This window comes from Falco naumanni, chromosome 1 (genome assembly GCF_017639655.2).
Source record: "Falco naumanni isolate bFalNau1 chromosome 1, bFalNau1.pat, whole genome shotgun sequence".
Classification (NCBI taxonomy): domain Eukaryota; kingdom Metazoa; phylum Chordata; class Aves; order Falconiformes; family Falconidae; genus Falco; species Falco naumanni.
Genome location: NC_054054.1, coordinates 82,437,515 through 82,450,623, shown reverse-complemented (window position 1 = coordinate 82,450,623; position 13,109 = coordinate 82,437,515).

Here is a 13,109-nt window from a genome sequence, read left to right as displayed (position 1 = left end):
TACCTGAATGTAGTACTTAATTAATTAGACTATATCACTTAGTAAGACAGGCAAGTGCAAAAGCTAACACTGAATTTCTAAGCTGTGTGATCCACTGTTTAATTAATCAGAGACCAAGGTAGGCAAAGAACAGGAAAACCACATAATGGAAGCACTTGAAATACAAAGAAGGTTGTGGTGTGGCACTGCTCAAAGGCAGCTTGAGCTCACTCTGCTTCAGCTCTTCACCAGCCCTCTCAACGCAGGCAGAGTCTGTCCACACGCATCCACTCAAAAGATCTTCTTTGTGCCTGGTGCTTCAGATTCTGGGGAGCTTCTCAGGTTTGCTGGTGAGAGTGAGAATTGAGTTGGCTTCTGTCCTTTATGCACAGCTGCTCTGGACTGAAAGAACAGTGAATTACATTGGGGAAGCATCTGAGTGGGGACTGGTAAATCCAACAGCACCCAAGCTAACTGCATACCACCATTTGTATCTGCATCATATTTTTCTATACTTTAATTTTGTGGAGCTCGAAAGAACAAATTGGCAGTGAATATGACTAACTTGCGTCTTTGTGTTTGGTTTCCTAAGGTTCTGCACAACACAGAAATGAGTAACCTTTTGTGTGTGTGTGAGGTGGCCTGGAAACAGCAGAGCACATTCCCTGTCCCACACCTGCCCTCAGAAGCCCAGCCGATCTGACCTGGCTCTGCACTAGGCCAGCTCTGAGCCTTCCTATCCAGGGCATGATTAATCCACCTGGATTTGTTTATAAATTGTTAATCCCCTTGGATAAACCACAGATGATGGGGACTGACTAAGCCCCTACTGCATAAGAAATATCATTATTCATTGACTCTAATAGCAGCTCGTGTGATCTAAAATAGAATAGCCTGTTTAAACAAAAAATAAACAACAAAAAATGAAATGGAATTGGGTTTTTATCTAAACCAAGGATTACATTTGGAAGGATTTTTAAAAGTGGATTTTAAAAGATTAATTTAAAATAATCTCTACAGTTCAATGGGATTGAAAATTGTATTAATTTATTTTAAAATTTATTTAAAGTCCTTTTAAAAAGTAATTTTCTTTCTTTCCCTGTTGCATAAAAAACTTACCTTTCAGTTTTTATCATACTATTGGCCTAATGTTAGTTGATAGGTGTTTAATTTTCACTTTAATTAATATTGATTTACAATGCTTTAAGTGCCATTAACTTTAGTCCTATACCTAAATATCAATGAATTATTAAAAAAAACCAAACCAAATACCAGATTCTGACCTAAGCCTTTGTATTTTCTGTCTGATGGAGTTAGAAATCCATCCTCCAAATGTTGTTTTTGTATCACTTTTTACAAACAAAACTCAAGAACAAATCCTTTAAAATAAGTAAAACATTTAGGGAAAGGACATTCCCATTGTTTGAGTATTCCTGTTGTTACCTGAGGAAAACTAGTGAAAATGTTTTGAACAAAGGTGCTCTTAGGGTGTTACTTGGTGATTATCCTCCTTGTAAGGTTACAAATGTTCACAAAATGCACCTAAATATGATTGAAGTTGGAATAAAATGTCGGAAAGAATGTGCCATGGGTCCTCTGAAGTAGGTTTCTTGAAGTATTTCTTCCAAATGTGTTAAATGAGTGCTCCTTGTACTTGTGAAGGTGTTCTGATTTGTACTAGGTCTATACATTTCATTTTTCCCCCTCTGATTTCATAATGAAGTGAGAGATATGGATCACTGAACAGATATAAAGCTTGTAAGCAGGTGGAATTTAGGTCTGGGGTGGATAATGGTGTGGGGAGAAGTGACTGTTGTGTGGGTAGCACAAAGGTATTTACATCACATTAATTCTGTGTTCTCTGTAAGGTAAGGAGGTCACCACAGCTACAAGTTTAGTTGTTTGGTTTTTTTTTTCTTTTATGCTTGATATCAGGAAGAATGAAAATCTCTTTCTGGGCAGGGCCAGAAATATAACTGGGAAGCAAGCTATTGGACAGGAAATAAAATGTAATTTTCCTGGATGAACCCATCCCTGGTGAGGAGAATCAGAAAATGGCTTTCTTCATTGTCCTGGTTTCAGCTGGGATGGAGTTAATTTTCTCATTAGTAGCTGGTGCAGTGCTGTGCTTTGGATGTGGACTGAGATGTTGATAGCACACGGTTTTAGTTGTTGCTGGGTGATGTTTGCACTAAGCCAAGGACTTCTCAGTTCCTCAGGCCCTGCCAGCGAGGGGGCTGGGGGGACACAGGACACTGGGAGGGGACACAGCAGGGACAGGTGACCCAAACTAGCTAAAGAGGCATCCCATACCATGGGACGTCATGCCTGGTATGTAAACTGGGGGGGTTGGCCAGGGCTGCGGATCACTGCTCGGGGACTGGCTGGGCATCAGTCAGCGGGCAGTGAGCAGTGGTATTGTGTGTCACTGGTTTTATTTCCTCCCTTCCTTTTGGATTTCATTCCTCTCCTCCTCTCCCTCCTTTTCATTATAACTGTTACTGTTATTGTTATTATTATTATTTGGGGTTTTATTTTATTTCAACAGTTAAATTGTTCTTTTCTCAGCCCCCCAAGTTTTACATTCCTTTCCAATTCTCCTCCCCATCCCTCTAAGTGAGAGGAGAGTGAGCGAGCGGCTGTGTGGCACTTAATTACCAGCCAGGGTTAAACCACAACATTCATTTTTTTGTTTAGAAATTTAGATTTTTGTTTAGAAAATAAAGGAGTATGTGGATAATTCTTTATGAAAATGCACTTGGATTATCCAGAGTATCAGACCTGGCAGAATAATGAGATATCATATTTTATTCCCCTTACATACTTTCCAGCTGAGGGGAGTAACAATACTACACAAAACTAAGTTCTTAATCAGTCCTGACAAGGTAATGGAGTCCTAGTGTGCCAGTTTTTTGTTCTTACTGAAGAGCAAGAGAATTGCTCTGTCTTGATGTTTACAATAACTTAAAGGCCAACTATATTGCTAGCTAGTTTAGATTCCACTCACGCAGGCAGAAAACAGTCTATCCGATTTCAAGGTGTTTCAAATACACTCTCCAGTCTCATGTATTTGTTATATGAATATATGATTTTTCTAATGCCACCTCTATAAGCAGACATCTCCATGCCATTAATATTATTCCCTGCTCACAGCAGTTATACTCTGATACACACCTACTGGGTTTAGTGAGCTATTTCAATATTTATGTAAACATCTTAATAAAATGAGAATGGTGCCTAAGGTTTGTTCCCTGTTATGAAAGTACACTAGAAACACGATGAATCCAAAAACCATCACGACAAAGCAACCCCTCATTTTCTTTCCATCACATGACTACTTACTTATGTTCCAGCCATGGCAAGAGGATCAAGGAGGGAGCAAACTACAGCTGACCATGCTTGAAACCCCTCCATGCCCTATCGATTGTGCATGACAGAAAAACTATGACAGTCACCATCATGGAAACATGGTGGGATAACTCACATGACTGCAGGGGATGGCTATGAACTGTTTAGAAGGGACAGTCAAGGAAGGAGAGGTGGTGGGGTAGCCATGTATGTCAGGGAGTGTTTTGACTGCCTAGAACTTGATGATGGTAAAAACATGGTCAAAGGTTTATGGGCAAGAATCAGGGGGAAGGCCTGCAAGGCAGATATCCTGGTGGGAGTCTGTTACAGACTACCCAACCAGGATGAAGAGGCAGATAAAACATTCCACAAGCAGCTGGGAGAAGTCTCATGATTGCTGGCCCTTGTTCTCGTGGGGGACTTCAGCCTACTGGATGTCCGTAGGGAGGAGACAGTGGGGTTTTTTTTAAATTGATAATGTGCAGCTGTGGCCTTGCTTTGACAATGTGCAGCTGTGATCCTGCAGCAAAGAGGTAAATAACTTTGAGGGAGTATAAAGAGAAACCCAGATGAGACAAAAACAAAGGAGGAATGTGATCTCACCTCTAGAAGATAAGGGAACAGCACGAACAGCAGAGAGTAGTCTATAGTGAACAGTGGCTGGGCGTGCGGACAGTGGAGTTTGACCAATAGTAAAGCTTTTAGCTGTGCGCGTACAGAGTATGAACTTATAAAAGCTGTAACTAATAATAAATGCCTTTGCTTCACCACCCTTGCCAAGTCCATGCCTCGAACGCCACAGATGTCCGCTGGAAATACAGCACAGCAGAGGGGAAACAGTCCAGGAGGTTCCTGGAGTGAGTGGAAGACAATTCCCTGACACAGCTGGTGAGTGAGCCAACCAGTGAAGATGCCCCACTGGACCTGCTCTTTATGAACAGAGGAGAACTGGTGGGTGATGTGGTGGTTGGAGGCTGTCTTGGGCACAGCAATCATGAAATGATAGAGTTTTCAGGTCTTGGAGAAATAAGGAAGGGGTTCAGCAGAACTGTTATCTTGGACATCTGGAGGGCCAGCTTTGGCCTGTTTAGGAGCCTGGTTGACAGAGTCCCTTGGGAGGCAGTCCTGAAGGGCCAGGGGGTCCAGGAAGGCTGGACATTCTTCAAGAAGGAAATCTTAAAGGCCCAGGAGCAGGCTGTCCCTGTGTGTGGGAAGATGAGCAGGCAGGACAGAAGACTGGCCGGGCTGAACAGAGAAGAGCTTTGGCTGGAGCTCAGGGGAAAAAGGAGAGTTTACCACCTTTGGCAGGCAACTCAGGAGGACTACAGAGACGTTGTGAGGTTATGCAGAGTGAAGATTAAAAAGGCTAGAACTCAGGCTGGCCACTGCTGTAGAAGATAACAAAAAATGTTTTTACGAATATATTAGAAGCAAAAGGAGGGCCAAGGACAATCTGCATCCTTTATTGGATGCACGGAGAACATTGCCACAAAGGATGAGGAAAAAGCTGAGGTACTTAATGCTTTCTTTACTTCAGTCTTTAATAGCAAGACCAGTTGTTCCTTGAGGGTACTCAGCCCCCTGAGCTGGAAGACGGTATGAGGAGCAGAATGAAGTCCCCACAGTCCAGGAGGAAATGGTTAGTGACCTGCTGCTCTGCTTGGACACACACAAATCTATGGGGCCAGATGGGATCCACCCGAGGGCATTGAGGGAGCCAATAGAAGAGCTCTCCAAGCCACTCTCCGTCATTTATCAACAGCTCTGGCAAACTGGGGAGGTCCCAGAAGACTGGAAGTTAGCCAGTGTGACCCCCATCTACAAGAAGGGCAGGAAGGAGGATCCGTGGAACTCCAGGGCTGTCAGCCTGACCTCGGTGCGTGGAAGATGATTAAGCAGGTCATCCTCAGCACTATCACACAGCATGTTCAAGACAACCAGTGGATCAGGCCCAGCCAGCCTGGGCTGATGAAAGGCAGGTCCTGCTGGATGAACCTGGTCTTGTAAGACAAGGTGACCCACCCAGTAGCTGAGGGAAAGGCTGTGGATGTTGTCAATCTAGACATTATAAAGCCTTTGACCCCATCTCCAATACGATTCTCCTGGAGAAACTGTCTGTCCATGGCTTGGGTGGGTATGCTATTTGTTGGGTAAGAAAACTACCTGGGCAGCCAGGCCCAAGCAGTTGTGAGTGGGGTTACACCCAGCTGGTGGCCGGTCACACGCGGTGTCCCCAGGGCTCCGTGCTGGGGCCTGTTCAGTGTCTTTATGGAGGGCCTGGCTGAGGGGATGGAGCGCAGCCTCAGCCAGTTTGCAGATGGCCCCCAGCTGGGCGGGAGTGTTGGTCGGCCTGAGGGCAGGAGGCTCTGCAGAGGGTCTGGGCAGGCTGCACCGATGGGCCGAGGCCACTGTACGAGGTTCCAGTAGGCTCAGTGCCGGGCCCTGCCCTTGGGTCACAGCAACCCCCCGCAGCGCTACAGGCTGGGGGAGAGCGGCTGGGCAGGGCCTGGGGGGAAAGGGCCTGGGGGTGCTGGCTGGCAGCCGGCTGGGCAGGAGCCAGCAGGGTGCCCAGGTGGCCAGGAAGGCCGGCAGCGTCCTGGCTGGTGTCTGAAACGGTGTGGCCAGCGGGGCAAGGGCAGTGACCGTCCCCCTGCGCTCGGCACTGGTGAGGCCGCACCTCAGGTACCGAGTTCAGGTTTGGGCCCCTCGCTGCAAGAGGGACAGGGAGGTGCTGGAGCGTGTCCAGGGACGGGCAGCGAGGCTGGTGGGGGGTCTGGAGCACAAGTCTTGGCAGGGGCGGCTGAGGGAACCGGGGTGTTCAGCCTGGAGAGGAGGAGGCTCGGGGGGGCCTTATTGCTGCCTACAGCTGCCTGAGAGGGGGTTGTAGGCAGGTGGGGGTTGGTCTCTCCTCCCAGGTAACAAGTGACAGGACAAGAAGAAAAGGCCTCAAGTTTTGCCAGGAGAGGTTTATAGTGGACGTTAGGAAGAATTTCTTCACTGAAAGGGTGGTCAGTCATTGGAACAGGCTGCCCAGGGAGGTGGTGGATTCACCATCCCTGGAGGTGTTTAAAAAACACATAGCTATGTTGCTTAGAGACATGGTTTAGTGATGGACTTGGCAGTCCTGGGTGTTAATAGCTGGACTCAATGATCATAAATGTCTTTTCCGATCTAAATGATTTTATCATTCGGTGGTGGTGGGAGCCCTCCACCTGGATACTGGATTGCACCTTTCTGCTGCAGGGAAGGGCCACATCACTGCTGGGCTGGGTCATGTCCCCCATACGGGCAGAAATGAGGTGCAGGGCTGCTGGGTCTGATGTCTCCAGCTTCCCTCCTGAGTGGGAACACAACGGCTGCAGCAGCCCCAGCTGCTTCTCAAAGCTTGCCCTAGGCTTGCTGCTGCCCTTGGGCTCAGAGCGAGGAAATACGACGTTCCTGTCCCTGGGCCACAGGTATTTCACTGTACAAAACTTGTGTGGTCGGGAAGGTTATCCACTCTCCGTCCAAGCAGTGATTGTAGCCATCATGTGACTTGGCCTGTGGACTTTCATGGGGTGTCATTACAGCAAGGGGAATTTTGAGCTCTGCTTTAGGTAGTGGCTCATCACAAAGTCATATAAGCAGTTTGCTTTCTGAAAATACTTCAGTTCTGTTTGAAAGGTATTGAGCTGGTATTTCTCGGTTGTGCTAGGCTATAGAGCACCCTTCTATGCTCTATGTACAACAAATGTCTGCTAGAGGCATTAGATTTTAGTCAGTTATGAGATAATGCACTTGCAGACTAAAGCTTCAGTTTATCACTCCCATTTATTCAGAGGTGGGTTCACTGGAAGGAGGAAGAGTGTTTAGTAAGTAAGTACATTTCGTGCCTTCCACCCTTCCTTTAGAAATAGAAATAATGTTTAACTTAAGCATTTGCACCATATAATGTAACTGTGGTCCTGCAGCCTTCTCTGTGTAAATGGCTCTGTGCAACGCTCTGTGGCCCCAGGTACATGGTATTTAGAGATTGTCAGAACATGTGCCCATATTTGAACCTTAAATGTCCTTTGGGAACACAGGTAACCTGAAGCCCAGAGCTAACAGTTTATTAGGAATGTCATTTCCATTTCAATTAAAGCAAGTAGAGCAAAATAAAATTGAAGTAACTAAATAAAAAAGTAGCTACCCAAAGGACAAGTATGCAGTAAAGAGTTCATTACTTATGAGAGATTGAATCTTTTCCATCTAATCCTCCTAAAACTTTGGGTGATTTTGCACAGCTTATCTGAAAGTTTAGTATTTGAAAGTGTGGTCTTGAAGCCTAGGCTACTGCAGTGTCAGCAGGGGTCAACAGAGGTTTTTGAGACTTCATAGGGACGTCCATGGTATAAGATAGTAATATATGTGAAATATATTCCAAACCAACACGTAATACATTTGCCAATTGTTTTGGGGTTACAATAAGAGATTTTTTACAACCTAGTTTCAACTTTCTCTCAGTTCCTCTAATATAAGCAATTTAGTTTGTATTTTCTTTTGAAAGCACTAATTAAATTATCAAACTTTTATATTTGAATTGAAATATTACTATGAGTATTTAATGGCAGAGGAAAATGCTGAGTTTTGTTAATCAGCCTTAATGATTTATGACATTGCATGGAGTTTAATTAGATCAGATCAGATTAAATCAAATACACACAAGAAAGCCATTACGTGAGAAAACTAAATGTCCTTACAGCACTGTTTAATTCTTTCCTTACTTACGAAACAAGAAATTGTAAGTCTAATATATACATTAAACCATGGTGGGAGTAGTTGCTTGAGAAATTTTACTAAAGAAGTTAATGTGAGGTTTACATGATGGATATACACAAATCATATTGTAATGTAAAGAAAATTTAATGTCAAAAGAATTTCCTTTGAAACTGCTTTTCACTGCAGACTGGGGTTCTGAATGCATGAAATAAACTATGAGAAATAATTGAGTTCTGCCTCTAAAATTTCATTTATAATACAGAAAGTGGTCTGTTCATGAGAGTGGGTAGGTGTTCTGATACTGCCTTGACAGACCAGATTTGCTTTCAGTTTAAGAAAACCCTCAGTGATTCCATTCAGCACAGGCATGAAGGCATCAATCATTTGGTTTTCTTCATGTAGAGATAATGTTTGCATAATGTATGTTAGACACTGTATAGGCTTTTGCAATGGTTAACAAATAGTGAGTCCATTTGTGGGTGTTGCAGTGCTGAATGAATAAATATATGCAAAAGTTTATGTACTCTCTAAAGAGTTGCAAGACACAAACAAGAAGATAATATTTGGTACTGATATTTTCATGTAGCCCTCTAGTGAGAGGAAAAGCTAAAACAACTTTGAGATACTAGTTTTGAAACATGAAGATGCTGCAAATATAAGAATAACAGAATAATAATGGAAAAATGTGACGTTGGCTTACTAGGACTCTTAGGAGGGAAAGATGACAAGGACCATCTAAATGACCTTATTGCAGAAAGAGGGTGAAATAAATGTCTAAAATTAATCCACATTTTATATTCTTTAATCTCCTGCTGTATTTACTTTTCAGAAAGATTTAGAAAAAATAAGTAATATATGGGAAAATGTTAATTTTTAAAAGGAGTGGATGGAGAATCAATTAAACCTTCATGATGTTCATTCTGTTTTGATTAAAGGAACTTTTTCTGATCAAATTTGTGTCAATGGTACAGCTGAGTATCCTTAAAAAGTTCAGGTTACCACAAAGGTAGGTTTGATTAAATGGTTGTTTTTAAAATTAAGTCTTCAACTCAGTTTTCTGTAGTACTTTAAACCTTTACATCTAGTGAAGTGTTTTTCTTGTTAATAGTGTAAGTCCAAATCCATAAATCACATATAGTGCTGAAATCCATAGAATTTTTGCCTGTATTAGACTATGAGTTTACAAGATCTGGCCCATAACACCTGTGGCCTTACATAAAAACAAAATGCTGTGTGCTTGTCTTGGATGAAGTGCTGTTCATTTTCATCAGTGATTAAGGAATCTCTTTCATTAGTAGGTGTAAATGTACATATTTGTGTGTGTATAAAGTAATGATGGATATTAATCCCATCAAAAAGCAATTGTTCCCCAATACCAAAATTTGAAGGTCCATAGCCCTTTTTATAGTTTTGTTTTTAATAATATTCTAATTTCAAAATGGACAATTGGAGTCACTAACTTTCTTATTAAACTTAGCTTTATAGGTTCAAACTGCAGCAAATCATAAACCATTCTTAATTTGTTTTAAATTATTCAAAAGGAAACAAAACCCAGTAGAGTGCTCCTGTCCACTGAGTCTGGCATAAAGGCAATGAAAAAGCACTGTTTAGTTCAAAATAGTATCAAAACTGATTTACACTATCAAATAAAGTGTGCTTCTCATTTATTGTTGCTCAGATATTAATGTATATCATGAACACAGCTCGGTTTATATCTGCGTGGATACACTCTGACAAAACAGGCATTTCTGTGAAGCTGTCAGGAAAGCAGACCTGTTACCACATAAAAACACATGCAAACACTCCCAATGCTTTATTTTAATGAATTTATTGTGCTGTGCTTATCCCAGGCTGTAAGGCAGATGACAGTGATTTATCACTCGCAGATCAGCAGCCCTGATGGGATGATGAAGGACCGTTTCTCCTCATTATGCTAGCAGAGCTTCTTTTCATCTTTTCTCTTATTTTCTGTTCGTTGTTTGCCCTTAGCATCATCAGTCACCAGGCCTTACAGTTTACAAACACTGTTTTGGCTGGCAGAAAATAAATTGGTCAGCCAACGATGTGAAATCTATCAAATTCCTACTAAGCTGCATCTTGAAACCCCTATTCAAGCTCTTTCCTGAGGTTGATTCGTAGTTTAGATATTTTGCTTCTAAGAGACAGATTCTTTCCCTTCTCGCTCGTTACTCAGAGCAAGATGCATTTCTTTTAATCTTTCTGCAGGCAAAGGCTGACCAACTTCCAAGAGCTGTAGAGACTAAATCGTGTATCTCTGGGCCTTTTTTGCTTTTGGTACAAAACCCACATAGGCAACTATGGAGGGATAGTAGAGCAATACCTATTGTTCTGGGTAACCAAATATGACTAAAACCCAACATGGTAAAAAAGTAGATGAACTTCATGTTGAAAAGAAAACCAGAAAGGTGACAGGGACAGGTCTAAAACCAGAAACAATTAATGTGTCGTGTTTATCTGCTTGCAGTATCCACATAAAGTCATTTTGACTATAAAGTCATGTTCATCTGAATGGCTTTGTATATAATCTACAAGCAAATCAGCTGCCTGCAAATGACTGAAGGTGCTGGGAATTGGGAATTAGGTACTTGTATATTTAATCTTAAAAAAAAATAATAATCTGGATTACAAATTTGAGCAAAAGAAAAAGTACAAACTCTGGTACAGCGTTCCCTAAATAATCCAGCTATCTGACAAAGCTGGTGTGACTATTAATGTGACTAGAGGCAGACTAGGGTGGAGGAGTAAAGAAGATTTGCAGAGTGTGAAGGCTGAAAGGGAATTAATGTCTTTCAGTGCTATACATATGTGCATTTTGTACTATTGGGACAAAGCCTTGAAAAAATACCCAATAACCATCATCACTGAGAACTATGGGATTGCAGGCTGAGAGTAGCGAAAAAATAATTTAGTCTGTCAATCCACTACATCTGTATCTTAATATGCATTTGAACAATTTGAAGTATGATGAATGTTAGGTTGACCTTTTTTCTATGGTAGCCCTCCTAAGATGACGAATCTGAAGATACTGCTAGGTATGGGTTTTGAGGTAAGTATAAAAAGAAAATATTTTTTCAGTGTTCTGACCGATTCTACAATCCTGTTAAATGGATTTACTATTTATAGCCCACGTGATGGCCATAGCAATGAATAAATTTTTTTCCACAATGAAGCTAAGGATTGGAACAAGTATTTTTCAAGAGTTTTGCTCTGCACAAATTGCTCATGGGTATCAGTAATTATTTGCCAATAATAACTTGAAATAATAATGTGCATAAAGTAACCGGCAGTAATATTTTCAATCCTCTGAGGAGTATTTCTGAAGTGTGTAGTAGAACAGATGTGTGTGCCCCATGCTCATTGCTCTACCTGTCTCCTTTAGTAATGCTAGGATTGCAAGATATCCTAAGGGCTGGGATGGTGGGTTTGTATGTATCACACTGTTGAGTGTCAACCTGTGTGACAAGTGGTGCATCACTCCTGTACAGAACTGAATATCTTAAGCTGATCTAAATCATTTCAGTCTGCAGAAGACTAAGATGTGGGGTGCTGCAGGCTAAGCTCAGGAGACTGCAGTGCTGTCAGGGCCAGAGCCCTGGCAGGACAGGTCAGGAGGAAGATCTCTCCCATCCTGCTGTGAGTCCCATGGTTCCTACCTGTCTGAGGTGGAACAAAAGCAAAATAAGGTCCTGATCCTAAATATGACATTCATCTTGATTCCCAGTTTTGTGATCAAGTCACAGTAGGCAAGTCTCTGAGAACATACAAGTGTCTCAGGACCAGTGAAGCGTTTAACTGTCCCACCAGTGTGGGCTGTCTAGAAGTTTCAGACTTGCTGTTCATTCAGGAGAAGATGGGGTACATCCACCCACACCCCAACTATTTCATCTGGATAGCTTGTCAGAAATGTATCAGCAACCAACAATTTTAGTCTGATCTTTCTTCCTCATACAACAACCATTTGCAGAAAGACTTGACTGAGAGCCTGTCCCTCAGAATGGTAAACTTCAGGATGAGAAGGGTTTGCTGTAAAAACATTTTTTGGGGGGGTCTGTAGTCCTTTTAAAGTAACAAAGTAGGAAAGTGTGGTTTACTCTTGATAAGTTTGATTAAGTGTCGTATGTCTTTCTCATTCCTTTTGGTTTTAGTCATTGGACTATCACAGCTGTCACAGATGGAGCTATCAGACTGTCTAAAGTATTTGTTTTAACAAATGAATTCGTGCTTTGGCAACCTTCTTAGGCAGTGAAATTGGTGGATTTTTAAATTACTGCCTGGATACTAACGAGGTTGGCTGCTGATGTCCATTCAATTTGCTTTTTTTCTTTCTGTGAGCATAGTAATTTTTATTGGATTTTTTTTCCTCATTTTTGAGGAAATTATACAGCTACTTTTTGATTTTCTGTATACTTCCAATCCTTTCCAAGATCAGCAACTCTGCAGATGCCTTCCTTTCTGGAAATGTTTGAAATTTACCCTGTGAATACAGGGCTGGAAGAGCACCATGTCACTGAGTCCAGCATTCAAGCAAACAAATACTGTTGACACCGAGTTCAGCACATGCATTCTATTATGTAGCAGTGAAAGCTCCTAAAAACAAGGTTGCACTGCAACTATTAAAATTAGACCTGTAAATCTGTAGGTTTGCATAGTTTGTTGTATAGGGTTTGTAAAAACAAGTGACAAAAGATTATAAAGAACTGTTATTAACTTTTAATAAAAAGGATGCTTAATATTGAAATTTCCAAAATGTTTTAAATAATTCTGTGCACACTTAATTTCATATAAATCCTTCTTTATTTTAAGGTGTGTACTCTTTTTAAAACAACATTTTAAAAGTTGTTTTTTCCCCCTCGAGAACATGACCCTCAACTGCTCATTTTCAAGAATTTTCTATTTACTTATAGGTTTGCAAACAATACAGGCATTTACCCTATGAACTTCCAATATGCATAGAAGACATACAGATGTTCCTGTTGAAATGCTGGGGAGTTACTTTATTTGTCTTAGATTTTTGAGCAGTA